This window comes from Marmota flaviventris, chromosome 12 (assembly GCF_047511675.1).
Source record: "Marmota flaviventris isolate mMarFla1 chromosome 12, mMarFla1.hap1, whole genome shotgun sequence".
In the NCBI taxonomy this organism is placed as follows: Eukaryota; Metazoa; Chordata; class Mammalia; order Rodentia; family Sciuridae; genus Marmota; species Marmota flaviventris.
The window spans coordinates 105,904,344-105,925,950 of NC_092509.1; the positions used below are offsets into that span (position 1 = coordinate 105,904,344).

A 21,607-nucleotide genomic window follows, 5' to 3' on the forward strand; every position below is an offset into this window, starting at 1 on the left:
GTAGGAGAACTAGAGTAAGAGGCTGCACCTGCAGATGTGGTGCCCCTGGTCCCCCTCCAGGCAGGAGTTAGCTCATAGAGGAGTTTCCAGCAGAACAGGTCGCTGTGAAGGGCATGTGTTTGTTGAGTGTCCACTATAGGAAGAGGGAGTAAACCCTGTGGGCAGAACCAGCAAGAAAGGGTGAATGAGGGAAGGTGGTGTGGGAAGGAGGGAGGTGACTGAGGGGAGGTTGCCCTTCCTATGCCCCCCTGACCCCCCCCCCCCACTCCAGGAGAAGCTTGTGGTAAAACAAAGTATGTACTGAGAGGTTCACAGTGATCAATTTTTCATCAGGATCCCTTTTTTTCTTACATAGAAAGTGCCCTACCTTAGCTCTCCAGGGCTGAAGTCTGATGCTGTGTCTGGCAAAGACAGGCTTCTTGGCTTTCTCTCCCGTCCTTGACCTACTGTCTTCCTCTGGCAGATATCTCCCCCTCTTAATTTTTGTTTCCCTGGCTTTGCTTTCTCTCCCTCCGTGCATGTAACTCTCCCCAGGTTTTGACGGAGCCCTGAGAGTCATGCTTGCAGAGCCAGTGCAGCATACCATTCTAAACCACTGTCCCCTTGGCTTCCTAGAAACCTCCGTGTTTCCACCCCAGCCGGGTATTACTAGTGGAGAACATGATCTCAGCCCTGTGGGAAGCAGAGACCTCTCAGTGGCTCACCTCCAACTCCACCTGGCTGGCCACTGTATCTGGAATTGTCCCACCCATCCAACCTCCTCACCACATGGTACCCTCTGGGGAAGAGCCAAACAGCCTGTGTCCACATTCCAGCTCCAGTGTGTGCTAGCTGTGTGACCTTGGGCAAATCATTTGTTCTCTTTAGGGCTGTCCCCTCAGTGGTAAAACTGGAGTGATACATGGTAGCAAGGATGAAATGGGAGACGTGGGAAAGTGCTAAGCACAGTGCCTGGTCCATAACAAGAGCTATTAAGTAGCTAGCTTAGTTATAATTCCCTGTTTCCACTTGACCTTGTCTAACCTTGGGGCTGTTGCAATGAATTTACCACCTCTCTGATACTTACCCCCTGCCAGGATTCTGGAGTTCCCATCAAGCTAGTAGAAGGTCACCCTGACAATTCCCCACCCTCCATGCCACCTTTCCCCTTGCTTCACAACGTGCTTCCTGTTCTGTGACCTCTCTAACTCCAGTAATGAATAACTCAAGCACATAATGTCCCTTTGGGCTGTGCTGGGCTGGGCTTTTGTTCCAAGGCCCCTTCTGTGAAGGGTGCTGTGGCAGCAGGTTGAAAGCAAAAATTGTGTGGTTCTCAGGAGAAAGGGGGTGCCTCTGGCAGGTGGGGTGTGTAGCTGGGTGTGGAAGGAGGTGTAGGTCCTAGGAGCTAAGAAGCTGTTTAATACGAGTTTGTGAAGTGCAATGTTTCTCTGCAGAACAAAGGAGGAGAAAATTCAGTTTAAAGGCTCAGGATATTTTTCTGTGCAGGCTAGGGAAGAGATGGTTCTGGAGTCCTGTGATTGGCTCTCCCCAAGGTTAATGCTGTGTGTGGGTGGATGGAGGAGAGGCAGGAAGCAGAAATGGCAGCAGAGAGTAGAAGGGGGTTATGGACCTCTGTCCAAGTGAGGATGATAGGTTCTAACACAGAAAACAACCAGAAACTATTGTGGTTGAAACAGAACCTCTTGGAGGCAGAGCCAGGGTCCAGTGGATGAAAGCAGGACAAGGCAGTCCTGTTAGTAGCAAGACAGCCAGTCAGAAATGGGACTGGGAGAAGAGACAGGACAAATCATTCCCAGTAATAAGGTCCCAGGAAGGCTAAAATTAGGGTGCAAAAGAGAGGGTGCAACTTGGCAGTCTGCGTGAGAGAGACCCAGACCTGACAAACAGATCTCCCAAGCTGTTGGCTCTCTGACCCCCTTGACCCCACGGGGCCCCACTGCCACACACAATGCAGTTGCTCTACAGAGAGCTGCAGAGGGGCGGGCTGCCAATCCCATGCTCATACACACGTGCTCACACACAGTGGGGTGCTTTTCAGCCAGCCTGGAGTATTTTAAGTACGGAGTGAGGGGATGGGGGATGTGTGGCACGGTGACTCATCCTGGCAGCAGCAACTGTGTGCAGTGCAGAGGAAAAATGCTCAATGGCGGGCTCTGTTGGCAGTGGGAAGCAGCGGGAGTGTGCAGCCCTGCGATGCAGAGCTTGGGAAAGGCTGCAGTCTGGTCACCAGGGCAGGGGCGTGGGTAGACGCCTGGGTAACACCTGACTCAAGGCTGGGCAGAGTGCCCCAACCATCCATCACAGAAGGATGCCTGACTGCTCCACAGGGCATCACTCTGCTTCAGAATGGACCCTCGTGTTCAGTAGAAAAGCAAAGCATTCTCCAAACTGGTTTTGGTCTCCTAGAGAAACCAGAGACCCTGGATGGGGACAAATAGAATTATTCCTTTGCTGCTTTCATCTGAGATCATTCTGGCACTTTCCTATGTCTCTGGGTCTGGAGTTGAAACCTTGTCCTATGTGAGGACATCGTGTGAAAATAATGAAAAGCAACCTTTTTACCTCACCCACTGGTATGTTGGACTCTTCCTACCTTCAGTGGGAGTAACGGGTTATCTCGGCTGCCAGGTCCTGACTGGCAGTCTTCCTCAAGTTGCTCTCTGATGAACTGTTTCTTTTTTCTTTTTCTTTTTTTTTTTTCTCTTTTCATATTGAGGATTGAACCCAGGGGTGCTCAACCATGGAGCCACATCCCCAACCCTTTTTTATATTTTATTTAGAGACAGGGTCTCACTGAGTTGCTAAGTGCCTTGCTAAGTTGCTGAGACTGGCTTTGAACTTGCAACTCTCCTGCCTCAGCCTCCTGAGCTGAGGGATTACAGGTGTGCACCACTGTGCCTAGCTGCTGGGCTGTTTCTTAACAGGGATGTCCACAAACCATGTGTAGTGAGACCTGTCAGAATTCCTCTCCACCCCAGTGAAGTATATGGATGGTGGAGGTGACCACAGCAGAGAGGACACATGGAGAGTGCTGGTTACTTTGTTTGTTTTAGGAGGACCACTGAGGAGCATTGTCTCTGTAAGGAATCATGACTCCCTCAGATGATTGCCATTTGGTAGGACTAGGGCCCCAGGGAAGTGGTGCCAGATCACTGTTACAGCTTTCAGAGCCAGCTCACCTGCTCCTTGTGCTCCGCTAGTGCAGGGAACCAACGAGTGCATTCTGTAAAGTTCCAAGACTGGGGGTGTAGTTCAGCTCCATCCCCAGCACTCGGGAGGCTGAGGCTGAGGCTAAAGATCATTTGAGGTCAGCCTGAACAACAATGAAAGACCCCCATCTCCAAAAGTTAATGAACAAAAGTTCCTTTTCAGAATTTTCCACATTCTTAAAAGGCAACCATTGAGCACTTTTCTGAGAGCTAATCTCACTAAGGGTAGATCCACTACCGCATTACCCTGGCAGATAGGAATTGTTATCAGCAGCCACGTCAGGAAACCCTCCTGGATCTCAGCTGGCCAAAATTCAGCCATCCGCCCACATAAGAAATAAGCAAACCAAGCCATGTAGAAGGGGAAAACAAAATGTATGCAGTTTGAACAAACAGGGAGAAGCAGCTAGCTTGTTTCTCCACTGGTCCTATAGAAGGATCACAATTTATAGAAACAAAGGCCAGGAGATGTGCATATGTAGATTTATTTAGGCTGTGGAGCTTAAGAGAAACCAGGAGCTCTCTGTTTCAGCATGGTCTCATCAGCCCCAGGAAGGATATAGATGACACTGGGTTGGGGGTGGATTTTTATCAGCCCCTTTCTGCAGGAAATTTGAAGTCTTCTAGAGATGAAAGGTATGCCTATTTTATGGTCTGCTTAATCTTCAACTTCTTACTGAAGCGATAGCTGAAGGCCAGGAGGAGTCATTGTGGATAACTCCTGTTTTAGTGCTGAAGATAATGGCAGAGGGCCTCCCATCTGCTGGGTCTGTGTAGCTAGCCAGCTAGTCTCCAGTCGAATGCCTCCAGGGGCTGTGTCCTCCCCACCAGGCAGCAGGACATCCTGTTGTTGGGAACCTCGCAGTAGCTCCTTATAACTTCTGGCGGGTCCCAGTTCTCAGCTTTGGAGGACAAGATGCGAGTCTGCTGCGTGTTCATCATGGCAGCCCTGCGTGTATTGAGAACATCTCTTCTGCTTCCCTAGTTTCTACTTTCAAGAGTAGAAGCTCTCCCATTTCTCCGGACCTGGTGAGGTGGCATCTGACTCCCTCCTGGCCCTTTCTGCCTTCCTCTGCATAATTTCTTACCTGTTGGTGTCCTTTTTCAAGCAGGGACTCTGGTTCTGAGGAGCACAGAGTCTAGGGAACCTATACTTTACGGGTAATGCTACCCTTTTTCTCGGTTACTATTTTCCCAAAGCTATGCTTCATGTTTTCTTGAGCCAAGACCTCTCTTAACTCTGAAGTCAGATAAGTGTTTTAGAAAAAGATCTTGCACTTGCAAAAACAGACACACCCTCTCTCAAAATCTAGTTCAAGTACAATGGATACACATGGAACACCCAGGCAGGGGACACCAATCCCTGGACTCCAGGACAGGTAACTGGGAATGCTCCTGTTTCAGGCACTGTCCTGGAGATGGTGTGGGCCAGGGTCTGGAGGTCACGTTTTCTAACTACTGTAGCCTTCACCCCCTAAAGCAACTCAGCTGCATGCTGAATTCCTGAATTCGTCCTCCCTTCTGACCAGCTTCTCACTCCCCACAGCGCTACCTTGCCAGCTGCAGTTCTCAGGGCCTTCCTTGCTCACCATCTTGCAGCTGCAGACCCACTGCTAACTGGCAAAGCTTGCTTTGCTTTTAGTCTGGATTCCAGGCAGAGAGAGTCAGATCAGCACAGTTCACAGTTCAGTCTTCCTAGCAGGTCATAGGTTGCTGGGAAACCAAAGCCCTTCATGCCTTGGCCTGGGCTCCTCCCTGTAGTGTGGCCAGGATGTGGAGGGAGCCAGGCAGGATCAAATGGCTGCTGAGCCATTGGCTGGCCCTGGAGCAGACAGCACTGACTCAGGTGAGCAGCTCGACAGGTAGGGGCAGACAGAGAGGAGAACCTTTAAACCTCATGAGATATGTCGGTTTTCTTCTTTCCGGAGCACTGTACCTTTCCATATCATCCTGGAAATATAGCATTTAGTTTGTAGGGATTAAACCAAAGGGAGGTAATGAAAAATGTTTGTTTTATTTTTCTTTGGGGAGGAGCTGGGAGAAAGGAAAATGCAAACTAATTTGCATAAACTGGATTACAATTTTATTTATACTCATCTCTCTACAGAGTAACGAGGAGGGTTTTATTCTCTTGAGGAGCAAATCCTTTAGGCAAACCGGTTGTATCCTAGGCAGCCAACAGTGTCATTTTTACATTAATAAATGATGGCATGCAGTGTTACCCCGCTGGAAGCTGCTTCCACTGAAATGCATCCTGCAAACCTGGTGGCCTGTCCATTTATTCAGTGCCACACGACCCACCTAGGTTCTTAGCTTCTGGGTTCTAAAAGCCAGTTCTGTGCCTTTACTCACAGGGGTGCCACCAGGGGACAATGCCCAGGGAAATAAGTGGGTGGCCAGGAGATAGCACCACTGGGTCCCGGATCCCCAGGAGTTCTTGCTTCATTTAAACCTCCATCATCTCCTTAGAAGCTACAATGATGCATAATAGCTGCATTATCAGACTTTTCCTGTAAATCAGGTTCTATGCCAAGTACTTAATATGGATGACCTTTTATTTTCTATTTTCTATTAATGTTTTTACAACTTAAGGAGGTAAGTCCTATTATTATCATTGTCATTTACAAAAGAAGCAAATAACTCCTACAGATTAAGTCCCAAAAGAGAGAAGAAGGAAGGCCACATTCAGACCAAGGCCATCTGGCTTAAGGCCCCAGTTTCAGAACCATTAGGCCTAACTGTGTCCTCAGAAGGAAGCTAGACCCCTGGAAAGGGCAAGCATAGCTCAGGGCACCAAATGGGTGCTACCATGCAAAGCCTGTCTGCTTTTTAGGTTAAAAGCTCTCCAAGGAAACAGGACTCTTCTTTGGGTTACAGTTTAAAAATCCTTTCTTGGATTTATGCCCTCATCCATCAATCATTCACCAATTACTCGCTGTGTGTGCAGCATTGCTGTGGAGACTCGGAGAACAACAAAGGCCGGTTAAGATAGCACCTGGACTTTCAGCAGTGAAGTCTGGGGAGGAGGAGGGCCACTCAGGAATGAGCGAGCAACAATGCTGGGGGTAAAGACTATTCCACGATGGAGACCACAGACTTGAGGTGCAATGGGAACTTAGAGAATGCTGACACCCTTGTGCAGGAGGTGGGCCCTGAACAGGACAGTGACGGACCAGGAGGAGCAGAGAGGAAGGAGCATTCCTCCTGGCTACGGAGGAGCGGTCTGGTGAGCTGGCCGCAGAGAATCCGGGTGCTTCAGCAGCTCCTTCTCGCTGGTGGGGTCAGCCTGACCCTTGCCAGGGGTGCTGGGGGAGCACACGGAGAGGACACGCTCCCTCCTGAGCATTGAGGAGACTTCCCGAAGTTGATGGCACTTGGTCAAGGGAGAGGTAGCCTCTAGAACAAGGGCAGGGCAGGCAGCGGGAAGCATAGGCAGACTCGGGGACGGGGGCTATTTCACTGGGTAGATGGAAGGAATGCCTTTGACGGGACAAAGTTTATTTGGCTTTTTAATAAAAAAAGATGGCGCCTTCAGGGTGTGGGGTCTAGACGGCCCTCTCTGAAGGAAGAACTAGAGTGAAGCAGATCAGAGTTCCTCAGGAAACTCCAATATCACTCAGAGCCCCCACTCACAGGGCAGGATGCAAAGGTACACAGCTCCTCTGAGACAGAACCCCGTCTGCCTCCCGGCTGCTGCACTCCCTTGCAGAGCTGGGTGACACTGGGCTCTGGGCCACCAGCCAACAGGAAAGTCAGAGGCAGCACATCCTTCCGGTTTGCACCCCCTGTAGTGTCTGTGTTGTGTTTGCTGAAGGAAATGTTGACACGCTCAGAAAGTAGCCTTTCACCTGCAGCAGTCTCGGGATACTTGACACTAGCGAGGCTCCTGGGTTCTTAGCTTCCACGGGAATCTGGATGTGCAGGGAAGCGCTAGTCCTGGAGGCGACTTTTCTCAATGGCAGAACACAGCGCTGAGGGAGGAGCATGTCCCTCTGCCAACAGCAAAAGACAAGATGCTCCTCCCCATCTCTCCAGTGTGAAGCCAAGTGATCTGTCCTCCCAGACCAACAGGGAGCTGACTAAGTAACTTTCTGGAGTTTACCTGGTAACCAAACCTTCATGGTATTATTGACGCATTGCAGAATGTGTTGTAAGTTCCAATAAGTAATATCTAGATACGCCATCTTTTGGTAAGATGGACATTTTTTTCATCCTGACAATAATTTCCTTTGACTGGCAGATTGGCATGGGCATTAAGTAAGGCTGAACAGGCCTGGGCTTAGAAACTATCAGATTTCTAAGAAGGCTATTATTTCAGATGAGAAAAATGGAACACCAGTAAGGGAAAATGGCGAGTTGGTGGTAGGACTGGCTTCAGATGGAGGCCTCTTGCCCCCTGGGTCATGTTCAGTTCCTATCAAGACTCAGCTTGGATTATCCTAAAGAAGCAGTCACAAATGAAGGTAGAGGATAGCATTCCTATATTCGAGGGATGCCCCCACTCCAGCCTCAAGAAAAATCTTCACTATGACCCTCCATTAAAAAGAATAAAGGAAGAGAAAAGAAAAGAAAGAAAAATCTCCATGGAAGTTAAAAAAAAATGAGGATAGTTTTGACTGGGAGTAATGGAAACCCAAAATAACAGGGATTTCAGCAGCACAGGATATTATTTCCCTCTTTCTTACATGTTCAGAAGTAGGTGGTCCATGTCGGGGCGATGACTTTATTCTGTTAAGTACTCAGGGAGCCAGACCCCTTCCAGCCTCCCCTTCTACCATTCCTCCTACATGGCCCCAGATGGTCCCTGGGGTGCTAACCGTCACATCCAGGCTGGAGGGAAAGACAAAGGGGAAAGCCACCGGCACAATTGCCCTCTACAGAAATATCCATCTTAGAAATGGCCCCAGGACACTCTGTTCCCATCTGCTCCCATAACCTGGCCTCACTTAGATATAGGGAAGCTGAGGAAGAGTTTTTATTCTGGGTACCATGTGCCCAGCTCAAACTAAGAGGTTCTGCTCTTGTCTTTGCCATGGGGGGAGGAGAGTTGGCACATAGGATTTACTATTGTCCAGGACTTTTCAAATACAAATCCTGGGAGGGAATCCTTATCTAACACTTTATTCTTCAATGAGATCAAATCCCTTTCTTTTGTGTTAAGAAAAACAATCCATTTTAAGAGTAAACCATTAGAGGAGTCCAGGCCACTGGGATCAACGGAGGTGGCTCTGGAAGCACTGGGGAGCAGATCTGGAAAAGATCCTAAGAAGTATGTGGAAAACAGGTGCAGGAGAGGCAGGCACAGCCTGGGCTTGGTCTTTTGGCAAGGGTGGCCCTGTGGATATCCTGTCCCCCACCTTCTCTGCTTCCCAGGGTGATGGTGGCTCCAAACTCTGCCAACCTCTTTGGAGGCCTGTGGGATGCAGACAGCTGTTTCCCATTCCTAGCATGGGTAGTGGTGACACGGAATGTGTGATTTCCTCAGGCCCAGATGCCCTCTGCAGCCTCAGTTTTGGCTTGATGACTTGACAACTGGTCTCAGTGCAGTTCACTTTTAGTTGTGAATTAAGAGCTACTTTTAGCAAATCCATGTCTTCACTTGTACCAGCCTTCCAGAAGGCTGGAATGTCAGGGTGACATTTGGAAGTCTGCCTGAGTTGACTAACATTGGAGTCCCTATTACTGAAGACACTGGGTAACTTTGGATACTCCAAACTCCCTCTGGCCACAAGGCCTTCTCATGGGCCATTCCCTCGTAGTCTGTAAGGTCCATCTCTCTCCTCTTGGCTGGATGATCCCTACTAAGCCTTCAGAGGAAATGTCCTTGTACTCAGGAACTAGGGAAAATGCGTGAGCCTGAGGTCTTCTGGACACTGTGTGATTCTGCTTTGTGCCATGCGTTGCAGATGGGGTTCTTCAAATGTGATTACTGACGTACATTTTAATGTCAAGAGAAGAGACTCCCTATGTCTCTTCTGTGCCTTAGCACAGTGAAGGGTAAATATTCTGCATGTGGTAATTTAGTTAAATGGATGAAGTGGTTCCCCCTGCACCTGTGTCTCCAATCCTAATGGAATCACATAGTGTCTCAATATACCAACCACCAGCTGTCCCTCAAATGTACCTGGTTAACTTCCTTGGATGCAGATTCCTGGTGTTTATCCTGTCCTACTGAACCAGATTATCAGGGCAGGGCTCAGGAATCTGCAAGGGAACAAGCCTCCCAGGTAATTGTTAACTTTAATATTTGAGACGTGCCACTGTAGGGCATGTGAGGAGTTTGGGGAGTCAGGACAGCAACATCATTAAAAGCCCCAAGGTGAGTGTAGGAATGAGCCTTCTGGATGAGACTATTGTGAAAGAGCTACCTCAGTGTTCTTAAATTAGAAAGAAACATACAATACTATTTTACTCTTTGAGATTTGAAAAACGCCAGGGAAAATTTGGAGACAGCTGTTTATGGAGTTTAGGAAGTCAAGGTTATGTGAAAATAGAGCAGTGTTCACGGTGTGTTCGCGATGGCACCTTTGCGCGGAGGTTTGAGAGAGAGAAACAGACTTGACTGTTACCAGTTACTTGTTCTCTCTCCTTGCCCCACCGAGCCCTCATCCCCACATAGACCCGTGACATAATGCTGAGTCCTCCGCAGTACCTCAAGTCTAATTTCAAGGCTCCAAGCTAATCAGACATGTAATCTCCTATTAACACTGTCCAAACCAGGGAGTTGGCCAACTTTAATCTTTGATTTCTTAAAAAAAAAAACTACAACAACAAAAACAAACAGCAGAGCATCCTGTGTGCTGAAGTTGAGATGCTCTAAAGGAGCCATTTAACTGCAAAGGGCAGGAAAGCCCAGAGCAAGGCTGTCTGCGTTTCTCCCTTGCTACCACCTTGTGCCGCTCCTTTTACTCCACTCCAGAGTCTCCTCTTCCTCATCAGGATCCTCTACCCTGGGCCTCCTTGAGGGCAGGCTCCTGTCTTTTGTTAAGGATCACAGATTCTTTACCTTCCATGGATGTTTCCCCCTTTCTCTCAATGCCCCAGGACCCTCCTGATTTTTAAAAGTATTTTAGCAAAATCTTGAAAAATGACTGTCATTTCTTTTTCTTTTTTAAATAAGTCACTGTATTGTCTCACTAAATACCCAACTCCTGTTATTAACAGCTCCACTAAAAACAAACGATCTGGGAGCATGAATAAAGATAAAAGTACACCCCTGCAAACCTCAAAACATGAGGACCCAGGCGCACAAGTCCAGGACCTGGAGGATGTGTCCAGCTGTGCTTATAGGTGAGCCCCTTGCCAGTGTGGACCACGTCTCACCTCTGAGTTCTCCACAGTGACCAACACAGTGCCTGGAGCACAGGAGGTTCAGGATGTTGCTTGAACAAATGATGGCAGGAGGGAGGCGTCTCTAGTTTTAACCTGCTGGTCGCATGTAAGGTTGCTGTTTAGAGTAAACTTCAGAACCCAAAGGTTCAGAACAGCAACCTGCCTGGCCAGGGGGTTCAGAAAATAGTTATGAGCAGGAGTTACAAACTACTCCCTCCTGGTAGGCCGTGATCTCCCACCCCAGCCCTTGGGTTCTTACAGATACGATCCCCAATGCTTCAGGGATCTTTTCAGGTCATGGGAATGAAGAATCCTTTTTCTAAGAAAAAAGAATTTTGCTGACAAAATGTAGGGCATTCCAGCTAAAAGTCCCTTTCCGGTTAGGCAAATGTATTTCACCGTGGTGCTGTGGGAGGTGCGCGGGTGGAGACTGAGCTTCTAGGTCTGGGAAAGTTACTTAACTCTCAGGCTTCCTGCTCTCATTGTGGAACTGGACACAATCATGACTGTAGGTGATTATCTCTGTGGAAACCTGAGGCCATTAATGTAAAGGGCTTAGGACTTAATAGAAGCTCAATAAATGATAGATTTTCGCACTTGAATCAAAGCTTCGTGAGATCTGATATTTTTGTCCGCTTTGTCCCTCCTGGCACTCAAGTCTGACTCAAAATCAGCACTTAGAATATTTGTTAAATAAATTATGTATTTGACTACTTACTGCATGACAGACTGGATGTGCGTCCCTGTCCTTTGAATATATTAAAATAGTATGGCGCTGAGTGCTGCCACTAGCATCTGGCTGTAAGACTGAGCCACACCAGCGACAGTGGTGTGCTTTCTGTATATCATGTGGCAGTGGCAGGAGGCACATGCTCTGTGTCAGTAGATCTCAAAGCACAGTCCCCAGACCAGCAGTACCAGCAGCCTGAGAACTTGTTGGAACTGTAAATTGCAGGCCCCGCTCTGACCTACTGAATCTGAAATTCTTGGTGTGGAGGCAGGAATCCATTCCCAAGTCCTTCATTTCATGCAGATGTGCATCCGAGTTTGAGGGCTGGCACCCTGGCATGTATGAAAGGCTCCTGTGCTGTAGTTAGAAATGATCTCAGCATCTGATGTCCAAGAATAGATGACTTGCCCCTACAGAAGGTGATCCACTGGGAATTTTAGAATATGATGCTTATAGAATTAATGTCTTCCGGGTGGAGGATTTTCAGGAACCTCAACCAAGCAACAGACTGTGAGTTCAGATGCTTCAGTGTCTTGTGGTGGGCAGCCACTACTAGAAGTGCTCCCTGTACTGCTGTTTTGCCAGGGTGCCCCATTCACCCAGTGGTGGCAGAGTGGGTGAGGTGGGCCCTGACTCAAGGGAAAGTCCATCTCTAGACTGGCCCGCAATTCTTTTAAGACACAAGCCAGTATAGCAGAGACCCAAACTACAGGCAGCCTAGAGGGGAAGGGTCGATGTGACGTTGTCAGGGTCCTTGGTCTTCCCCTCCGTAGCTCTCACACCCCCTCGGAGCTGCCCCATCTTGCATGTGGGAGCCAAGAGCACATCTGTGTTCTGTCCTACTAAGCACTTCAAACACAGGAAGCTCGTCGTCTTCTTTATCTGATAGTAAAACTGAGTTACAGGGGAGAATGGATTCTCTTGGAGTCAAACAATAAGGCTGGGGCAGAATATGGTTGGCTCTTGATTAATTACTGATTCATTCATGGTGGTCCTCATGCCCCCTTCTCCTCTGTCCACTGATAAGAATATGATTGAGATGGGCCATACACCATTTCTTTTGCCAAGGTATTAATAAAATTCCTAGTATTAATAATTAATAATTCCTGGTATTAATAAAAGAGTCTTTATTTAAATGTATTAAAGCTGATTTTTTGGGGGGTGAGGGTACTAGGGATTGAACTCAGGGGCACTTGACCTCTGAGCCACACCCCAGCCCTATTTTGTATTTTATTTAGAGGCAGGATCTCACTGAGTTGCTTAGGGCCTCACTTTTAAAATTTTTTTTTTTAAAATTTCAATATGTTATACAGCAGAATGCATTACAATTCATATTACACAATTTTTCATATCTCTGGTTATACACAAAGTAAAGTCACATCCTTTGTGTCTTCATACATACATATACTTAGGGACAGGGTCATGATGACCATCGCATTCCACCGTCTTTCCTACCACTATGCCCTCTCCCTTCCACTCCCTCCCCTTTCCCCTTTGCCTTATCTAGAGTTCATTTAATCCTCTCACCCTTACCCCCCCAGCATGTTATGAATCAGCATCCTTAAATCAGATAAATAATTCACATTTGGTTTTTGGGATTGGCTAATTTCATTTAGCATTATATTTTTTGGCTCAATCCATTGCCTGCAAATTCCATGATTTTATTCTCTTTTAATGCTGAGTAATATTCCATTGTGTATTTATGCCACATTTTTTTTATCCATTCATCTCCTGAAGGAAATCTAGGTTGGTTCCACAGTTTAACTATTGTGAATTGTGCTGCTATAAACATTGATGTGGCTGTGTCCCTGTAGTATGCTGTTTTTAAGTCCTTTGGGTATAGACTGAGGAGTAGGGTAGCTGGGTCAAATGGTGGTTCCAATCCCAGTTTTCCAAGGACTCTTCACACTGATTTCCATATTCATTGCATCAATTTGCAGTCCCACCAGCAGTGTATGAGTGTGCCTTTTCCCCCACATCCTTGCGAACTCTTATTGTTTATATTCTTGATAACTGCCATTCTAATTGGAGTGAGATGAAATCTTAGAGTACTTTTGATTTGCATTTCTCTAATTACTAGATTAGAGATGCTGAACATTTTTTCCTATATTTGTTGATGATTGTATATCCTCTTCTGAAAAGTGTCTGTTCAGTTCCTTGGCCCATTTATTGATTGGGTTATTTGTCTTTTTGGTGTTACGATTTTTGAGTTCTTTATATATTCTAGAGATTAGTGCTTTGACGTGTGTGGTAAAAATTTGTTCCCAATTAGTAGGCTCTCTATTCACCTCACAGATTGTTTTGTAAAAGCTATCTATGCTAAGTCCCAGGCCAACATCATTCTAAATGAAGAAAAATTGAAAGCATTCCATCTAAAATCTGGAACAAGACAGGGATGTCCTCTTTCATCATTACTTGAAACACTGGCCAGAGCAATTAGATGAGAAAAATTAAAGGGATATGGATAGGTAAAGAAGAACTCAAATTAGCACTATTTGCTGATGATATGATTCTATACCTATAACACGCAAAAAATTCCACCAGAAAACTTCTAGAACTAGTTAATGAATTCAGCAAAGTAGCAGGATACAAAATCAACACCCATAAATCAAAGGCATTTCTGTACATCAGTGACAAATCCTCTGAAAGGGAAACAAGGAAAACTACCCCATTTATAATAGCCTCAAAAAAAAAAATACTTGGGAATCAACTTAACAAAAGAGGTGAAAGATCTCTACAATGAAAACTACAGAACACTAAAGAAAGAAATTAAAGAAGACCTTAGAATATAGAAAGATCTACCTAGCTCTTGGATAGGCAGAATTAATATTGTCAAAATGACCACACTACCAAAAGTACTATACAGATTTAATGCAATTCAATCAAAATCCCAATGACATTCCTCATAGAAATAAAAAAAGCAGTCATGAAATTCATCTGGAAAAATAAGAGACCCAGAAAGTTAAAGCAATCCTTAGCAAGAAGAGTGAAGCAGGTGGCGTCACTATACCAGACCTTAAACTATACTACAGAGCAATAGTGACAAAACAGCCTGGTATTGGCACCAAAACAGACTGGTAGACCAAAGGTACAGAATAGAGGACACAGAGACTAACCCACATAATTACAGTTATCTTATATTGGACAATAGAGCCAAAAACGTACAATGGAGAAAAGATAGTCTCTTCAATAAATGGTGCTGGGAAAATTGGAAATCCATATGCAACAAAATGAAATTAAACCCGTATCTTTCACCATGCACTAAATTGAACTCAAAATGGATCAAGGACCTAGGAATTAAACCAGAGACACTGTGTCTAATAGGAGAAAAAGGCCCAAATCTTCATCATGTCAGATTAAGCTCCAACTTCCTTAACAAGACTCCTATAGCGCAAGAATTAATATCAAGAATCAATTAAATGGGATGGATTCAAACTAAAAAGCTTCTTCTCAGCAATAGAGCCTCACTTTTGCTGAAGATGGCATTGAATTCATGATATTCCTGCCTCAGCCTCCTGAGCTGCTGGAATTACAGGCATATGCCACTGTGCCTATCACTGAAGCGGATTTTACCACAGCTTTAAACACCAGACAAAGCTTGATCAAGTTTTCATTCCCTCCTATTAGTTATTAGTGACCTGGGAAAATTAATCTTCAGTTTTTTTTCCAAGTGGAAATATTAATTCCTTTCCAGTTTATTTGAGGATTAAAAGTGTATGGCAGTGCCTGGCACACAATGGCATGGCCTGATGAAGAGCCCAGTCCCCACCCCTTCTTCCCGCCTTCTGTAAGGCCCACGGTGAGCAGAACAACATGGAATTGCAATGGTCCCACTGTCTTCCTGGAAATTGTGGGTTGTCAAGGCATAGCCCGTGGAAGTGTAACCAACCAGGGACAAAGCCAAGAAACGCAGGATGGATTAGACCTTGCCAGGTGCGGGAGGATGGAGGCCAAACGCTGACTTTATTTTTAAAAAATATTTACAAAATCCCATTGGGGTTTTTCTTGTGATTCCCCTTAGTTTATCATAACCCTTCACTAAACGCACCCATGATCACCAGTCTACATAGAGCAGCTTTGCCTTGTCTCTGCTGTGGCTCTAGACTTTGGTGTCTTGTGAGGTGGACTCTGTTCCTTTGCCAATGAACTCTAAGAGGTCAGAGCTGAGAGGGACTTTAGAGGTCATGTGGCCTGACCTTCTCACCTTGTGACTGAAGACACCTTCTTTTCTCTTGCTTGGTCTGCACCATGCCTTGTATACAATGGGGGATTAATACATAGTGATCAAACAAACTGATGTCCTTGATATTCTTTTTTATGTCCTTTACATTCTAGATAATTTTCCTCCCTCCTCCTCCTCCTCTCTGTGAGCAAGGATGCAGAAACAATTTGAACCTCTGAGCACAATTGTCCTGTGTTTGATGCTGGCATTAATTGCTCCATAGGAGTCACTTGTTTGTATGAGCTTTTTCCTCCGGAAATGACCTTTATTTACTTCAGTTCACATTTAGCCTAGAACATGAATCCAGTGTATTCAAGTCATTGTATGAACATGCCTGGTCCTGCCATTGTCATATTAGACCTATATGATACCCCAAACAGCTTGTGTGAATACTGTCGCTGTGACCTCCTGCACCACAACCGGGAGCCACAAGGCCAAGTTCACCTGTGCCCCTGGCTTCACGAGGATGCAACCTCGGCAGCTGTGCAGGGGCCTCAGCTTAAAAGGACCTAGGCATGGTCCGATAAAGAATATGATCAAGATGGGCCTTACACCATTTGTTTTTGCCAGGGTGTGACTTTCCTGGTATTCATAGAAGAGTCTTTACCTAAATGAATTGAAGCTGATTGTTTTTAGGGGGGGTGGGTATGAGGGATTGAACTCAGGGGCACTGTACCACTGAGCCACATCCCCTGCCTATTTTGTATTTTGTTTAGAGACGGGGTCTCACTGAGTTACTCAGTGCCTTGCTTTTGTGAGGCTGGCTTTGAACTCAGGATGTTCCTGCCTTAGGCTCCTGAGCCGCTCAGATGTCATCCTCTGAAAATTTAAATGAGTGTTTAGCCGTGCCCTGTGTTTTCATTTTGCACTGAATCCTGCACATCCCGCAGCAGGTCCTTCCTGGTCCCTCAGGTGCTTGAGTATCTCCTGTCCCTTCACATCTTCCAACCCCCCTTCTGATGGCAGCAAATCACATGCCCCCGTCTCAGTGAGACTGGAACAGCAGCCCTCAGTGAGACTGGAACAGCAGCCAGGACTTCAGAAAAAACAAGCAAGTGTGCTCTTCAAAATAGATGGCTCTTCATGTGCGTGGCAAGCCAAGGCAAGGGGACGAACATGTGTCAGTCACCTGCTGGAGCCAACCACGAGCGATGGATTTCCATGTAGATCCTGCTCAGCCGTCACCACAACCTGGGAGATAAGTGCAGTTCTGATTTTACAGCGTGGAGAACCAAGGCTCAGGAAGTTCAGTGACTCTGGACCGTCCAGTATCAAGCTTTAGGCTCTCTTGGCACCACCTGAAACCAGCATGGGAGTGGCCCATGCCCTTCACCTGACAGTGGTGGGGAAGCAGACCAGCCGCCGGGGGAACCCTGTGCTCTGGGGTCTCCAGTCCAGACCAGCGTGCTGCACAGGTGGTGCTCAGCACCTGTCCCCACAGGACGGAAGAGGACAGCAGGTATTCATTCAGTTACTCACAAACCGCCACCTGGCATCTGCTGGGCACCAGGTGGCATCTGCCCTGTGGGATGAGACAAGAGTGGGAAAGGCCTCACTCTGCTCTCCAGAGGCCACAGACCAGGAGACAGGAGCAGACGCTTCATCCGCTCCACCCCAGCACTGGGGCAGCCTGCGCTCTGAAGTCAGCAGTCAGGACTGGGAGCAAATGTAGGAAATGGGTAGAAGAAACCACAGATTGGCGGCTGGGTGGAGTGGCCTGCGAGTTAATTAAACCTGCAATAATTCACATCATTGGTTTAGCAGCTAGCTCTGGCCAACCTGCACCATCCTCTACCTTAGTAAAGAAGCGTACTTTGTGAAAAGTGACAAGAAGAGGAGTTGAGTATCAAAACAGTTCTGTCCTGGGTCCTGGCCCGCTGCCTGGTTGCAGAGCTTGGTAGGGCCATTGATTGTCTAACTGCCAGCGGGGCAGGGAGGCCAGAGTTATGCTCAGCAAAGGCAGGAACGGAGCACGGTTCTGTGTGTGTTTCCATGGCAACAGTGATAACAGCTTATATTTATAGACTTTCTATCTCCAAGGAGCTCAAAGCACTTTACAGACATGTTATCTCTCTTCTATAGGAGACCCGGGTGGGGGGAGTGAGGGAGAGGGAGGGAGAGATGTGTGGAGAGAGGGAGAGGGAGGGAGGGGGAGGGCAGGAGAGGATGAAGGAGGGACTGAAGGACATGGTGTACTATTAGGCACATTTCACAGATGGTGCAGAGTGGGGACGTCAATGACCCAAGGTGGCGCGGTAAGCCAGCGACAGATGGTAGGTTGGATGGACCTAGAAGCTCATATAACTCCTGGAGCCCTTTCTGCTGGCCTTGGGCAGATGTCAGGCTTAGCTGCTGTCTCCCAGGCCCCTCGTTCTGTTCAGTGTCATCTGGGTGATCAGGTAACTCTGGGGACATCAAAGGCAGAGTGGCTGTACTCTTGTTGATAGGAAACACAGGGACAGCTCTTCCATAGAGTCTTGGGGGTGATGTCTGGACGGCCATCAGGGAAGGCCAGATTGTATTCCCAGGGAGGAGAGGCCCAGGTACCCTGAGAGGCTACAGAGAAAGTTGTGCACCATGTGCAGAGGGTCCATATGCCCGGATGGAAATGGTCCTTAAAGGGACCCCATTTCATGGTGTCTCGGACCTTCAGAGGGAATGCTTCCCGGGTACTTCTGAGTGGGAGGTTATAGCCTAAGAAACTGAAAAAGAATTTTGTGAATCTCAGATCTACTCCTTCCTGCAGGACAGACTTTGCATGAGGAAAGCCTGCGGAGGCTCTGCCCAGGTGTCGGAGTGGCTCTCCCTTCCCTGCCTGGAGGAGGGCAGTCCTCATTCTGCTTTAGTCCACCTGTGCCTCGTCCCCACCTCTCACCCTCGCAGACCTTCGATTTCCCCTCTGGCCACCACCTCACTCCCCATTTAGGCTTTGGAAAAGGGAACTATTTTCTCTTTGTAAAAAGAGTCATGATGTGCAGAGCACTCTGTGAGCACAGCCAGAAGTCCCCATGGCAACGCGGAGACACAGAATCCTTCCTCCTGGTCCTCAGTGGGCTCTGTGAGCACAGTGCTCTTCCTGCAGCCATGAGCTCAGGCCTAAGCCAAAGATGAGCTTTTCTCTGGCCTGGCCCTGCGTAGGCTTTGGAGACTCAGGGGTGGTGGTTTGGGAGATGACCCTCAGGAAAAGTCAATTTGTGAATAGACTTCTGATTCCCAAAGCAAGGCCTGGAGGCTCCGTCCAGAGAGCAGGGCTCTCTCGCCTTGCCAGGTGGGCCGCAGCCACACTGCCTTTCTTTCCGCCCTCCTCCCCCGGACCTTGGGCTCCAAGAGGGGAAGAGGCCTGTCTTGTCTGCTTCTCTTCTGCAAACGAGCAGACCCATGTCCAAGTGTGACAGATTCCCTCCAGAGCACAGGAAACCACCCAGCACCAGTGCTATCAGTAGACACAGTAAGATAACTGGGATGTGTGGAAGGACGAAAATGCCCACTCGTTTCAGAAGTACGTGGTATGCTTCGATGCGGAATGGCCCAGAGGACTCTTCTGATGAGAATCCCTAAGAGCGGCCCGGGAAACTGCTTGTCTGAAGGGCCCATGTTCCCACAGGGCACTGGGGCTGACAGGTGGGGGGTTCATTCTTTCTTTCTTTCTGATCTATTTTTAAAATTTATTCTAATTAGGTATACATGATAATAGAATGCATTTTGACACATCATATATAAATGGAGTATAAATTCTCATTCTTCTGGTTGTACACGATGTAGAATTATACCAGTTGTGTGATCATATATGCACATAGGGTAATAACATCCAATCCATTCCACTGTCCTTCCTGCCCAGATACCCCCTCCCCTCCCTTCACTCCCCTCTGTCTAATCCAGAGTACCTCTATTTTTCCCTAGTCTCCCCCCACCTTACTATGAATTAGTATCTGTATATCAGAGAAGACATTCAGCCTTTGGTTCTTTGGGATTGGCTTATTTTGCTTAGCACGATACTCTCCAGTTCCATCCATTTAATCTCACGCTTCTTTAGGGCTGAGTAATATTCTATTGTGTATATATATCACATCTTCTTTATCCATTCATCTTTATCCAAACTATGGTTGTTTCTATAGTTTAGCTCTTATGAGTTGAGCTGCTATAAACATTGATGTGGCTGCATCACTGTAGTATTCTGATTTTAAGTCCTTGGGGTATAAACTGAGGAGTAGGATAACTGGGTCAAATGGTGGTTCCATTCCAAGTTTTCTGAGGAATCTCCTTACTGCTTTCCAGATTGGTTGCACCAATTTGCAGTCCCACCAGAAATATATGTATTTACCTTTATCCCCACACCCTCACCAACATTTATTGTTGCTTGTACTCGATAATTGCCGTTCTGACTGGAGTGAGATGAAATCTAAGTGTAGATTTTTTTGTGGGTCAGGGTATTAGGGATTGAACACAGGGGTGCTTAATCACTGAGCCACATCCCCAGCCCTTTTAAAAATATTTTATTTAAAGATAGGGTCTCACTAAGTTGCTAAGTCCCTTGATAAATTGCTGAGACTGGCTTTGAACTCACAATCCTCCTCAGCCTCTTGAGCCACTGGGATTATAGGCATGCACCACTGTGCCTGGCTCAGTGTAGTTTTGATTTGCATTTCTCTAATTGCTAGAGAAGTCGAACAATTTTTCATATATTTGCTGGTTGATTATATTTCTTCTTCTGTGAAGTGTCTGTTCATTTCCTTAGGCCATTTTTTGATTGGGTTATTTGTTTTTTTTGGGGGGCGGGGGGGGGGGGGGTTAAGTTTTTTGAGTTCTTTATCTGTCCTGGAGATTAACCCTCTGAGGTGCATGTGGTAACAATTTTCTCCCATTCTGTAGGCTGTCTATTCATATTATTGATTGTTTCCTTTGCTGAAAAGAAGCTTTTTAGTTTGATTCCATCCCATTTATTGATTCTTGGTTTTACTTCTTGTGCTCTAGGGGTCTTGTTAAAGAAGTCAGTTCCTAAGCCAACATGGTGAAGATTTGGGCCTACTTTTTCTTCTATTAGGAGCAGGCTCTCTGTTCTAACAGTGCCTAAGTTCTTGATCCATTTTGAGTTGAGTTTTGTGCAGGTGAGAGATAGGTATTTAATTTCATTTTGCTACATGTGGATTTCCAGTTTTCCCAGCATCATTTGTGGAAGAGGCAGTCTTTTCTCCAGTGTATGTTTCTGGTTCCTTTGTCTAGTAGGAGATAACTGTGTTTATGTGTCTTCTATTCTGTTCCATGGGTCTGCATGTCTGTTTTGGTGCCAATACCATGCCGTTTTTGTTGCTATGGCTCTGAAGTATAATTTAAGGTCTAGTCCTGTGATGCCTCTTGCTTCACTTATCTTGCTAAGAATTGCTTTGGCTATTCTGGATCTCTTAGTTTCCCAAATGAATTTCATGATTGCTTTTCCTATTTCTATGAAGAATGTCATTGATATTTTAATAGGAATTGCATTAAACTATATAACGCTTTTAGTAGTACGGTCATTTTTGACAATGTTAATTCTGGCAGGGGAGTTTCTGACTTGGGTTCCTACCAAGGGTCAGTGGCTTCCAATATCATTGCATATAACCCAGGTCCTGATTATGGCCATGAGGTTCTGTACCTAAAATCTGCACTCCCAATCATCTGGGGAGACTTTTTTTTCATTAATTGATTTAAACATTTTCTATTATTATTATTAGACCTTTATAGTTACATATAGAAGTTGGATTCACCCCGACAAATTCATAGATGCATGGAAATTGACAATGGTTCATAATCCCCCCTTTTCCTCCCATCCTCCATTCCCCCTCTCTTGGGGAGACCTTTAAAGATTTTGATGCCCAGATCCCACCCTGGCCCAACTCAGTCAGATTCTCTGCAAGAGAGCTAAGCCTCTGGATCTCTTTTCATGAGAGTACACTTGACAGACAAGAAATCATCCATACTTAAAGCATATAGTTTGGTAAGTCTGATATATGAAAATGCCCGTGAAGTCTTCACCACTTCCAGACGGTGAGCATGCCCGTCTCCCCTCTGCCTGAACCCCTCGTTTCCATGTTTCCTTGTGCCCCTTTGTCACCCTGCCCCTCACCTTCAAGCAGCCAG

General features: G+C 46.6%; 1 long non-coding RNA gene across 1 annotated transcript in view; it reads left to right on the top strand.

Moving 5' to 3' along the window:
• Window positions 1–21,607, top strand: part of LOC139701425 (uncharacterized) — a 262,406-nt gene that overhangs the window by 1,343 nt on the left and 239,456 nt on the right. The window lies entirely within an intron of this gene.